Source organism: Ischnura elegans, chromosome 4, assembly GCF_921293095.1.
Source record: "Ischnura elegans chromosome 4, ioIscEleg1.1, whole genome shotgun sequence".
NCBI classification, from domain to species: domain Eukaryota; kingdom Metazoa; phylum Arthropoda; class Insecta; order Odonata; family Coenagrionidae; genus Ischnura; species Ischnura elegans.
Genome location: NC_060249.1, coordinates 114,049,096 through 114,063,278, shown reverse-complemented (window position 1 = coordinate 114,063,278; position 14,183 = coordinate 114,049,096). Strand labels below are relative to the sequence as shown.

Below are 14,183 nucleotides of genomic sequence, written 5' to 3'. Positions count from 1 at the left end.
CTACAGAAGAATGATGAAAATCAAATGGATCGACCGAGTTAGTAACGAGGAAGTCCTAAGAAGGGTAGGAGAGAAGAGAAGCCTCATGAAAACCTTAATAAGAAGACGGAACAACCTTATAGGCCACATCTTGAGACATGATGGCCTGATGAAGACAATCGTCGAAGGACAAGTGGAAGGCAAGAACGGAAAAGGAAGACCTCGAACAAAATATATGGAACAAGTAAAGAGAGATGTGGAAGAGAAGAAATACCTAGGTGTGAAAAGGTTAGCTGATAGGAGAACTGAGTGGAGAGCTGCGTCAAACCAATCCTAGGATTGTTGACCAGTGATGATGAAGACAATATTCCCCATGGGCTAAGCATCAATCATAATTGAATAATTAATAGGTATCTAAAATAAGAAAAATATAGTAAAAATGTCGGAGAGACAAAGACAGCACCAGCATGTGTTTCCGCGATGCCCTCCTCACTTTCGTATGAACGTCATTGGTCTTCATGGGAGCACCCGAAAGCGTTCCACACTCATTTAAAACGAAAAATGTCGATGGAAATTTTGTATTTTACGTATCACGAAAGCATGCATGTTGTAAATATGTGAGAAACTCTTTAACCTAGTTAAAAAAATTAAAGATGAATACAGATAATTTAACTAGAACCCAAGGAACATGATTTAAAGACTATTAAAAGCCAAAGAAATAGCGCTTTACGATTTCCGTGCGAATAATTAACGCCACTAAAACCTATAAATTAATTTTAATTATTCCCGGAATATGACAAAATTAAATTAATTGAACATGAAAAAAATATGAACTCCATTTTATAGTAAGTTCAAGTGCGATTCGTCGAACTCCACAATGAATTAAAATATTAAATATATAAATTCCCCAAAATTAAATTCATAGATACTGTACGAGGTACTGGATAGATTCCAGGAACTAAAGAAATGAGGTTTTAAGCGCAATGAATTATTAAAAAAATTGACATTTCCCATTAAATAACACGAATCCCCGAATTGCCAGCAGCTCATGGAGTCTAGAAAGTAATTACGGACCCCACTTTAGTCTTCGCAAAGCTATACAGTAAAAAATACTTGGCAGATTCATTTTTTACGCGGCTACAATTGTGTTATCAACGGTATATAGTTTTTTCTACTCTAATATGGACGTAAATTTGATTATTTGACTTAAAATTGATTATGGTCATCGTACATTGAAACAAAATTAAAAAAAAAAAAAAATTTACTTAAACTCAAATAAATGGAGATTTCAAAATCTCAAATAAATAAGAAAAGATAATGAAAAATATTGAGTTAAACTGGCAAATATTTTAGATAACATAGCCGAAATTTTTCATTGACAAATTTTCAATTACTTGCGCATAAAAATTCAGACTTCATGCACCTCGAAGTTCACAAGGATGGTAAAATTTTAACACCTGACAAAACCGTTGACGATATTATATATTTCAAAAAATGACGATATACATCAACAAACTTCGTAACGGACAGTCGTTTATAATGGGAAGGAAAAAAGGATTTCCGATGAAAAATTATACTGCTTCTGCGAGTTTTTTTCTATTAACGTGCTTTATTAATTATTCCAGTCCGCCTTTTCTTCCCTTCAAGTGACACGTTTTAACTCTTATTGTTCATGGGATGCATAAGGTAAATTTGAGTCATCAAGGAAATGAACCACTACCTATCGACCTGTATCTGGTCTCTTTCGTGACGCATTGCTTGTTTAAAACTTTCAATATCATGGTGATAGTAGATTTCACGTTTGCAATGTAGCCTAATGGCGTTTGTCAACATTTACCGTTTATTTATGTATTTTATCCCTACAAAAAAATGGGGAAAAGTGGTAGCCTAGTGGATAGAACTTTTGGCGTCTGATCGAGGAGTCCCGGGTTCAATCTTGGATGGAGTTTTCGGACACCCCCAAACAAAATCCGAGGAGCGTGAGGTGTCCCAGAGAAAGTAGCTGGGCCTCCTACACCTGAATTGGTGAAATCCACACTCCTCTGGCTTAGTTAGGGGTGAACTCTACCCTAACCTATCCGAACCAACCTTCTGGTTGAATCACCGGGCCAGTGAAAATCAAAATTTCATCCTCGAAAAAATATTGAGCGAAAATTTTATTTATTTTTTGAGAAACAAGCAAGTTTTGAAAAGGGCCTACGCTAATGACCCTAAAAATTTTATCGTTAACGCAATCGTTAATTTTTTAAACAATAAACGCGTAATGAAAAGGAACGGATGTTTAGGGAGGGGTGCATCCTCTTGAACCTACATAACATTCAGCACTTCAAAATTCTCTCTGTCATTAGAACGTAGAACTCCAAAGGGGTTGGCCGGTAATCCTTCAACAACCACGCTAATTCGGTCAGCTTCTCACTGCATTTGCACATTTACCCATCTCACCACACACTCCGTATATCGCACACGTGAGCAGTAACTGCATCTCAGAGTGCGCTTTGTAACAAATAATGCTGCCCCCGGAGTACGTAGAAGGAAAATGAATTCTCAGAGAGAGAGAGAGAATCGCTCTCCTGCACCGAAATGCCAAATGGCGAACATGAGAGAGTAGGATCCGCCGAGAGTAACATTTGCAATTTTGCACGCGGCTCCGTCGGACTCCATAATTGCATACTGCACGCGCTCCGCATCCAACTACTCAACGTGCTATCGCAATCCTCCGCAATGCAGACAAGCCCGAAAAAATTTCTCCTAGAGATAGGCTGAACTTTTCAAACTTCCGTGGTTGGCTCTGATTATTGTGGTCCATTACTTTTTTTCGAAAAGGGAGATCAACAAACAGGATAGAGAGAGTGAGGATTAAGAACAAAAAAGTTCATCTACAATGCACATGCTTATAAATAAAACGAAGTCAAATTACCAAAATTCTGGCCTCGGTGGCGACGAGGTAAGGTCCTCTCCTGCCAAACAACAGGTCTCGGATTCGAGTCCCGTTGCACCTATCACCTAATAGGTACGTTGCACCTATCCAGGGCATGGCTGTTCGTACACGCATAATTATTAACTTGTTGAAAAACTACCAATATCTACTGTTATCAGTTGGATAAGAATAATTAAAAAACATATGAAAATAGAAAAAAAATTAAAATTAAATACTCTTTTCTTTAATTCGACGTTTCAGTTTACTCTTATTCCTTTAATTGGTTTCAAGCAGCAGTGATTAGCTAAAATTTGAAACAGTAGTCATTATACTATAGCAGATTCAAATAAAGGAAAACAAATTGTTTTATCACCAAAACATTTTCAAATAAAAGGTACAAATCATCAAGGGTTCCCATCCTACCTTAAATATATTATGCTGCATTTCCCCCAATGCAATATATCTCAGTGGGATGAGAATAATAATAAATAAAATCACATGAAAATTGAAAAAAATTAAAATTGAATAACCCTTTCTTCCATTCAACGTTTTAGTTAACTTTAATTTCAGTTCATTGATTCCGTGCAGTAAATTGGCTAAAATTTGAAACAGTAGTCATTTGACTATGGCAGATTCAAGTAAAGGAAAACAAATTGTTTTATCGCCAAAACATTTTCAAAAAAAGGATATTAATCATCAAGGGTTCCCATCCTACCTTAAATATTATGCAGCATTTCCCCCAATGCAATATATCTCCCAACTGACCAAAATTTTAAGTTACCAGGTTTTTTTAATTCCTCCCAAATTATTTTTCCCCAATTTTTCTGTGGCGCAATTTAAGTCATTGTCTCTCTGAGGGAAATGAAAAAAGAAAAAAAAATATGACCAATTCAAGATTGACTATCGCATCGAGTAATGAATCGATAACATGGGCCATTAATTCATACCTATTTCTAAAACACCAACCTAATTACATTTCGTTTCATCGTCGAGTCAAAATTCAGGTCATCGGTCATCTAACGATGATATGGAATGTATTGAAACGGGTCGTTAAATAAATTTGTTTGAGGAAAATTGATGGCAATTTTTAATTCGCGGCACGATATTTGGACGAGGATACACTAATTAATGGCTCACGTGATCTCACGATGATACGAAATGTATTGAAAATAGTCGTGTGAATAATATTGTTGGAGGAAAATTGCTGGGAGATTTTAATTCACAGTACGCTATTAGGGTGAGGATACACTAATTAATGGCTCAAGTACCTTTTTGCTGAGCAAACTTTAATGCAACGGCGCGCCGCGGCGCGTGTATCGATTTATTAGGTCTTAGGTAAATTTGATCTAGAGAATGGTGAATTTCCAAGGTATGTTCACCCACCAGAACTAAATTATGAAGCCAATGATTCTATCAATTGCCACACTAAGACGGTACACGTAATGACACCACTACAATAAGTATTCTAATTCAAAATATCGGCAAATATTTGCAGTTTGATCTAGTTATATGCGCACCACTTCATCAATCAATTAGCATTTCAATAATTTCTATATTTTGGAGCGGGTGTAAGCAATTTAGGCCGCTCGCGGCCCCCAAAATTTTGATGACATATAAATCCTCTAAATATTTAAGTGCCAGACAAAAATGTTAGCATGCTGTGAAATATTAGTGAATGTTAAAATGTTGGTGAAGAGAGCATATTTCCAGCAGGCATTATACATTTTTCCAGAGCATATTTCAATACATTAATTAGTGATCGATAAAATTACATTATGAAAATAATCTTACGGGCGTTTCAAGAAGCGATTCCATTGTAAACATACGGGCCGAGGGAGAGAAAAGGCTGCCGATCCCAGCTCTAAATGCTTTAAATAATCTGCGGTCAATAGTACATCAGGTCGCACGAAATTGGATTCCGACCACACAAGCGATTTCGAACCGATAATCCTACATAAAGAAAACAACGGCCCAAGGCTTGACGCACTCGAGCAGTTGGAAATTTTAGTGGGCCAAACCTCACCCAACATAACATTAGTTAACGAGCAGTTGTATTCTCACCATTCACCACTTTTCAATGTTTTTTCTGAGAAACCATTACAGATGACACTCACCACTCCATAACACCCCTCCCGGTATTTCGTCATCATACACCAACCCTCGGCTACACCGTGCAGTGACCCATCAGCGACGTACTTCCCAAACCTACCTTCCCTTCCCTTACCCCCTCCACCAAATAATACACCGCAATTCAAGACACCACTTCTCTCACAAACTATCAGCAATACATTGTATGCTTCACAGATTATGATTGATTCCATTGTCGAATTACAACAGGATGAAGGAGCTAAACACAATCAAACTAATTGCATCCAATAATGGGTACTCCGAAGTTCCCCCCCTTTCTCCACCTCCACTCTACCTCCCCTCTAACGCCTTCAAGGGTATAAATTCTGTGTACTGAGACTTGTAATTGCCAGATGATGATACGCTGTATCGAAACCGGTCGCAATATATTTTATTTTGTGAAACAGCTAAGTGTTTTCTTAACCTTTGTGCATCATGAAGGAGTTTCACCATGTTACGCAAACCACCATCGCATTTCGCACGAAATTGGTTCGGAGATCGCTAGGGGTACTCGCAATCCATTTCCGACACCTATCCAAAGGAGTTCTCAACTTTTTCAATCATAATTTTCGCTCCATTTCTTGTTCAAAAATACGTATAGGGTCGTTCAAAATTTACTTAACCGACCAAGGTTCCGACAGAGCATTAAACATTGTCAGGATACGTGAACTTGCAAACGGAAGAAAACTTGATGAGGCAAGTATCGGGACCTAAGTCAGTTAAATGAATTTTGTCACGCGCTCAAGTTAGTCCTCATCTACTGCCATGTTAAGCCTCACATTCCTTGATTTCGGTCGTGTATAAAAAATCATGTATTTGGTCATATTTTGATTACTCTTCATGCCATATTCTCCGCACCGCTAAAGAAAATCACCAAATTCCTGCAACCTTCTCTGCGACCGACTAACTAATGCTTCATTGCTGGCTAACCTCCCCGATTTAAACATTTATTGGTTGATTGGTGTGCTCTTGAACTTCCTCCTCTAACACATTCCCTTCGCACACGTTAAACAGCAAGGGTGATAGCGGTGTGATGTAATAAAATCTAATGCCAGCTGAAAGGCCGGCGAAAGTTTCGCGTGAAACATGAATCGACGCAATAGAAATACCAAGAGACACGCAACGAGTCATTAACTGATAATCCTATCGGGCTTTACACCTGGTTATTGCTTTCATGTTAGCCGTCGTTGCGGAAAACGACTTGCTATCCATTCCCAAGGCGTGTTAATGTCTCGATGTAGGATTTAACACTGAATTGACCGTTTTAAGAGTACAACAATGAAGCTCAGGTGTCGTGGCTCATTGGCTGATGTTCTTTTTAAATTCTTTCGGTACTTTCCTTACGTTTTTCATGCAATCGATTACAGGAGTGCAAGTATTGCTTATCTTAGATGAAAGCCAGTATCACGACTATTTTTTTTATTGAAGCGGATCTCGATGGCTTCCTTGATTATATGGTCCCAGAAGCGTTGCGAACGCTAAAGAATGTTGGCACATCCCCATTCATTGACTCATGAACTGCTTCTCGGAAACATTTTGTGCATACTCGAAGCTAGTACTGACTTCCCATCAAAGTGCAAATGAGGCTGATCGCCGCTCAAAAGGGCGCAAACCAAACGACGACGAGCAAGGAAAAGGGTAATATATCCAATGGAACGGTAAAAAGACTTGCCTCGGATGAAAATTAAAATAACCAAGAGAATACTTGGAGCCTCGCCCCAGACGCGCTGTCTCCGCGGAGAGGAAGTGAAGGGTGAAAAAAACGGGGGTTTCCTTGTCACCTCGTTAAAAAGTACACGCCAGCGTCCCGCCACGCTGTTTTAACAAGGGTCCGCTTCCGGTCTCGCCCCCCATCCATACTCTATAGCGATGATGCAAACCCCTCTTCTTTCTTGCCCTCTGGCGAGCAGTACAACAATGCTCACCCCAAGAGTCACTCTGAAGCCATCCTTTACTGCCTACATCAGCCCAACCAACTCCTTGCGCATTCATTGCTTATAGTTTCGCTTTTTTGAAGCTGGACGACAGATGGCAGTAGGGAGCAATCCGAGGCAGAGTCCTCTAGAATGCACTTTTAACACTACTCCCATATTAAGTGGCATTGCAGAGGACTCTGATCCGAGGCTACTGCGATTGTTGCATTGCATGACGATTTATGACTGGTAATTGTATTTGGCAGAGGAATTTAGTAATATCTTGGTTATAATTGGGTAAAACGTCTTGTTTCATCCCTGGATGCTCCATAGGGTTTGGAGCTGCAAAGAAAAAAGGACGAAGTTTCCGGAGTGAAGACAAACAATTAGTTAAAAGGCCAATGCACTTGTAAGTACCTCGTGGTATTCGACGCTTACCACATACTAACACATTATCTTCGTTGATGACATTTTAATATATCCATAGATTAAATTTAATTTATTGAGGTAGAATTTAACAGCAATAATCTATATTATGCGAAGGTTTTCCCCAGCTGTTGGTAGTTAAAATATTACGAAACTCCGTAAGTTCACTTGCAATTTGTCTGTTAGTAGTTTCACATGGACTGGCTGTGGCCGGCTTCAGCAAAGGTATCAGGGCGAAGTGCACAGACTGTCATCCCTTTAATCTTTAATATTCATGGCCTAGGTACAGGTTTCCTGGCATTCCAGACTCCGCGTGGTGACGTCACTAGCAAGGTAAAGCTTTAAATCATATATCTATGGAAACAAGAATACGCCCCCTGGTATATTTCACAACAGAGGCATTTAGGACCAGCATCAATCAGCACCACTAATGAGACTCTCAATATATTTACCAACTTTTGCTAATCGTGCATAGTTGTAGCTATCGTTCTTAATAACCACTTCTTGTTTACATGGAGAAAATATTATTAAAAACTGCAGTTCTTTCCCTTTATACTCATTCAAATTTTTATTAGCCAGGTTGGTTTGGTTAGGTGAGGGTACAGCTCACCCCAGACTAAACAACAGGCGCGTGAACATCTCACACTCTGGGTAGGAGAGCCAGTTCTTTTCCGCGGGCCACCACAGACGTAGAGGACTTTGTTCAGGGTCCAAAGGCTTCAATCGGGACTTGAACCCAGGACCTTTCGGTCAGCAGTCAAGCGCTCAACCCACTAGGCTACCACGCTCCCCGAAGAAGGGTTAAAGACAGAGAAAATAACTACGAAGACGGATGGGGGAGGAGCGAGAGGGAGGACGCACATGTGATGTAATGAGGGCCATAAAAACCTACCATCCCCTCAGCCATGTCTCCGTTGGGCAAGGGCTCCGTTAACCTACATAGGCTGGGGTTGAATAGAAATAGATAGGAGATACACGCATTAAAAGGGGAGGGACGATGATGTGGGACCGAGGACCCTTTTATCCCTCAGACGCGCGAGGTTTTATAGTGGAACATATAAAAGGCGACCACCCCAAGCTTCCCCGCCGTGGGCCCGAGGTTGGTTTCTTTCCGACAAGATTTTAAAAAAATGAACCAGGGAGGATGAAAAGGAAGACGTGGAGAAGAAGAAAAAAAAAGGAAAAAAATAGACGCTGACCATGTGGGCGGTAGGCACGGGTTGAGGAAGGTAGGGTAAGATGTCGACAAGAAAAGGAACGAGTTCTAAGGTGACGGGAGGGTTCATTTGAAAATAGTAAGTTTGCAGGGATACGAGTTTTATTTAGTGCATTGAAAACTCAGTCTGTTATTAATGATGTTACACACAAATCTAAAAAAGTATGCATGAGGAGGACCATGCAAATTGCTATAGAAATAATTTAGAAGCGTTTTAATAATTTATAAAAAATTCCCTTCTAAGTAAGATATATATATTGCAGAAATTTTTTAATCGACTATCTTGTGCAATATCCGGCAGGATGCGTTGGAAGCTATTAATAATAGTTAAATGAAAAATTACAATATTATAATCAATAACGTGATGCTATGGTAAATATTATAATAAATCGTGTGGAAATGTTGCAATACTTCATTTAACTAACTGGGACTATAAAAGTTCAAAAGAAAAATAAATTGTGTTCACCAATTTAAAAAATTGAGTAAACATTTTCAGATATCATTTTTGCAGATTTACCTCCGAATGGCTACTTCAATCGGTGAAGTCGAAAATACAAACTTTAATTCTAAGATGGCTTCTTTTTCTACGATATTAAGGAGTCCCAATATGTAATAATCTGCCCGTAAACTAAGAACAGACGTTTTATTTTAAGGACGTGAGGAAAAAGTTTTACGTGACTCATCAAAGACAAGCGATGACTACTTCAACGACTAGCTTTTGTTACTCTTTATCTCTTGATCAGAGTGAAATGGAAGTTATGTCCTCACTTTATGCATGAAGCTCGACCAGTGATGACCAGACGCAGTAACCATGAATTTCGGAGAGAGCATGGGTTAATCTCAGCGTTATTGGTTTCCATATCAACCAACATAATTGCGCAGATTGCCATTCGGTGTGACCACCAAAGCAAGCGCTTTGGCCTTTACAAAGTAATGTAAGTGGCAGGAAGTGATTCGAAGGAAACATAGCTTGACTGAGGTGACACTCTTCAAACATAGCAGAGATCCACTTAAGAAAATGGAAAAAATATCATTATATTATACGCAGTGTGGCAAAGATACTGCAATTGCAACCCCTTCTATCTAATGTAAGTATGAACTAAAAAGTGCTTTCCTCTTCCATAACTAAGGTTTTAATTTAAAAATATAGTCGTCAATCATATTTTCATAGACATTTTTGCTAAAACTAAAGTTATTTATTATAAAAAATTAGGTATTCAGTGTATTCTTTTCTTAAAGGAATTATATTCTGTCACTGCTTTTTCCTGCCATCATCGATGTCAAAAATTGCCAAATAGTTAAGCATGATACGTTTTCATGCGAACGAAAAAGATCTACGTTTTCATAGAGGCTTCCACGGAGATTTTGATCGTAGGAAGTGACTCTTCCCGGTTTCCTCCGGCGTTTATCGATTATTTCTGGACAATATTTCGCCAACGTTCCAGTTGGCTCAAGTGGACCTGAGAAATCAAACTGGAGTGTTAGCGAAATATTGTCCAGAGATATGAATAAACGTGGAAGGAAACTCGGAAGAATCAATACCTACAAGATCTACCTTTTTTTCATCTACGACGTCAAGTTCATTTCAACGTCAACGGGAATAGGCATACAACATCGAATCGAAAATAACAAACTAAAATTAGCTTAAAATAAGTAAGTTGCTAGCTTAACACTAAAAACAACAAAATAAACTAAAAATAATAAAATATTGGGAGCAGTCGAAACGTTGGCTTATAATCAACTCACCCGGTAGAAAACCCAAGGTGACTTCACCAATATTAACGATCGACATTACTCGTGGAGATGCCTTTAATTAGAAAATTGCATTTCTAAACGATTCAAAATGTATGCCGGGGAATGTCGGCCGTGTTTCAGAAGTCACGTATACACAGACCATAGGTAGGTATCCAATTCGCTGCCCTGAATGGGTGTTTTCACGCCCCGTCGGCCCTACTTCGGATGAGACGAAGTCTCCGGCGCAGCAATTACGCACGCCCAGCCTCGAATGTGGGTGAGGTTTCATTTACGGGTTGAAAGAAAAGAGAGATCTCCCTTCTCCTCCGATGAGTCCACCAAAAGAAACGAAGCCGCAGTGTTTCAAAAGCTCGTGAACTGGCTAAAGGCAGCCGGCATTCCGATATCCGGAGAACGTCATCTTAGAGCCCCAATATATTTCCAGATCCGACAGAAGCGATAAATTAAGAGAGATATTTTGCCGAACGGATATATATGGGAATTCGATTTTCCCCTGCACTATAAAGGATTTTAATAAATGCTAGTCCTAATCTTGTTTGAGCATTTGCTTTTTATACGTAGACGGCTGGTGTCCTCACACCACCTTCCACACGCCTTTTTGTGCGGCATACGGGGTAGCGTGTAGATTTAGATATATATAACAGTAATAATAATGTATATTTTTGACTGATAATTACAAATATTTATTTAGATTCAGTGATTCACTTGAATCCCATAGCAACAGCATAATTGTGGACCCGACACACCACTATCTGCATTTATCTCCAAATTTATAAGAATTCCACTACATACTACCCTTTGGATTATATTTTCCTCAATTATGTATATGATACCAAGTATACCTGGATCGTACTATTTAATAAAAATTCATAAAATGAAATGATCAAATTTTATTTATTTCAAATTTAAAAAAAACGTTCCAAATTTTGAAAAGCAGGGAAATTTTATGCCACGAGCTCGGTCATTTCAATCGAATGTGTGTTTAAATATGCTATTGATGTGGAAGAATACTGCGTTTATCACTCCTGAGGGAATTTTATTTCTTGTTTCTACAGTATTTAGTGTTCTATACAAACAAAATAATTGGTTTCTTCTTCCAAACGCCTGACGCTACTTCTAAGCAGCAACTTATTACCGTCCCATTTTTTAATCAATGTTTATAAAGCTTTTTCGGTTTCATTTTCTTCCGAACTGAAAAATATAGGTATGCGAATGTATATTCTGAAATGTTGAAAATGGATGTATTTTAATTGTTGACAACCTCTTTTTGCAATTTTTTTCTTTCGTCAAAAAAAAAACAAATTTTAATTACCAACATCTTTCAAATGCAAGAACTTTTTCAACAGTTCGTCATCCCGTACATAGTTCGGACCTTTACGGCCGTAGAGAACGCACTGTCTGCAACCAGAAGCGGGCCTTTAGGAGTGAATGACTGCTACTTTCAAAGTGTCTCTCTTTGATCGAAAGACGACAATAGGCTCCATACACTTTACATTGTGTGAAGACAGAATGAGAAACTGCAAGGAACTAGCAGCGAAACCGGCGAAAAAGAAGAAAAAGACAGGTGATGAGACTGGCCGACGGAAGTATATAGTGGAAACTGGGTCTGGCCAGCCTTAAGGTTGTTGAACTATAATAACGAACAGCAAGAGTTGCGGTCGTTTCGCCCAGTAAACACGTAATTCCGCCACTGCGGATACCAACCTCTCTTATTTCGCCGGTTCTATCGAATTAATACGAGAGATATATAGGTCGGGATGAAATTAATTCTCTCCGGGTAATTTCGAATTTCGCCTGACATGAATTAGCGGAGTAATCCGAGTCAAGCCCTCGGTTTACCGAGTCGTCCCTTGTCCTCGTCTTCTGACAACTTCGTTGACCTCTCACGCCCGTGCTCGTTGCCCACGAAGCGTGGGGATTTCATCGTTTCATCTCGGATTTAATTGTCTGATCTATCCTCCTCAATTGCACGTACCCACCAGCTAAGAATACACGCAAACCATTTTGAGTCCTGCATTTCGAGATATATCCACTTGTCCTCTATTCCTGTAATCATTCGTATCAAATTTTCCAGTTACGAAACAGAGAAAAAAGATCGGGGTAGTGGTAATTTTGGAGAGGTTTCGGGTGGGAAGGTTCAATTGAAGTCAAGCCAGGAACAAGTCGAGGCAGAGGGGGCGCGCGCCCCGGGCGACAGAACTTTTAAGTTTACTTAAAACGCCAATTAATTATAAAAATGAAATTATTCAACAATAATTATTAATTTATAAAATATTAAACAATATATTAATAAAACTTCTCAAGAGAAAATACAGGGTGTGTAAATTCAACTACCGCATCTCAAAAGTATAACTTACGGATGTATTATAATTTATTGGTGGGAGAGGGGGGGAAAGGGAGCAAGTGGGATCAGGGGTAGGTGGGCGGCTAACTGATCTTTGCCCCACTGACAAAACTCCTAGCTCCGGCCCTGGGTACAGTATCTCTAAAATCATTTCGGGGTGCTTGAACCCCCTGAAACTACCCCTCCCCCACTCGATACGGCCTTAAAATAAGCGATTTTCATCGTCCATATATTTAACTATCGTGCTAAGGCTAAAATATGTTCCGAAAAAGCTAGCGAGTCATTACTAAAAACGGTTAAGGTGCGTTTGGTGGGGACATGGAGCAGGTAGTCCGAAGATGGGCGTGGTACACCCTCCGTAGGGTCCTTAATCCTCAACCCTCTCCTCGACGCGTTCGCCCTCGCTGGCCCGTGTCTTGGACCCTCCCAGTGGGGGGCCTCCCTCCCTAAAAGTGACCGCTATGACTGCAATTTGGAAATCAATCAATCAATCCAATAATCAAAAAATGACTGTTTGCATAGTACTCCTGTCAATCGTGCGATCAAGTACGTCTTTGAAGCGTGATTCTGCGATGAAAAATAAAGATTTTGTTAACTTTGCTAAACACGTGGCTGTGGACCACCGGAAAATGGCAACAGCGCTTTGGAATGGGCAAAGTAGCGGGCTGTTTGAATGAGTTACGAGCATGATTTTGCCATCTGGTACCGCTCATTTGCACGCCAAGGCTTCAGTTAATTTACCTTCAGTTCCACATAGTCTCCGATTAGATAACCTGCGTCGAGATAGGGTCAATTATTCCCTAAGTCGCATATTGAAGGGTTAGAGCAGTCGAACTACTTCAAAAAGTCGAAAAACACCCGAAAGGTGGATAGGTTGTGTGAGTTTTAGACGGTGACTGCGAGTCCCTTTACATATTTTCTCCAGAGAAATGAAATAAAATTGCGGCAAAGTTCTTTGTATATAAGGAATCTTAACTGCTGACAAAAATGCACCCCATTAATGACCATCCATTCAAAGAGGCGCTGCCAGGTACGGTAAAATTCTTTACTTCTTGTTAATCTTGTTAGTGTTAATACCTCATCGATAAACTCGAATGGAAATCTCTATAAGACCGCAGACTGAAAAATAAACTTAGCCTAATTGATAAATTCAAGAGAGATGTATTTTCTGGCGAAGGTAGACATATCTTACCAACGCCAGCATACTACGTAGATCGAATCATAAAAATAATGTATGAGAGATAGACTGTGGAACATACGGATTCAGAATTTTTTCCACAATTTATAAGAGACAGTACAGACAGCATTAGAACTCACAAATAGATTACATGAGTTATATTTTAGCTTACAACTTACTTAAACATTAATGCATATTTCTAAATTTGCAAGACGGCTCAAAATGCTTGACAGATTTATATTGATAAAAGAAGACTATAATGAACAATGTAAAACAATTGACCCAGTATAAATTGATTTTATTACCTTTTCTAAAAACTTATTGAATGG

The 14,183-nt window shown here is 39.2% G+C and overlaps 1 protein-coding gene across 1 annotated transcript in view; it reads right to left on the bottom strand.

Annotated features, from left to right (window-relative positions):
• LOC124158221 (flocculation protein FLO11-like) overlaps positions 1-14,183 on the bottom strand; it is a 390,266-nt gene that overhangs the window by 322,824 nt on the left and 53,259 nt on the right. The window lies entirely within an intron of this gene.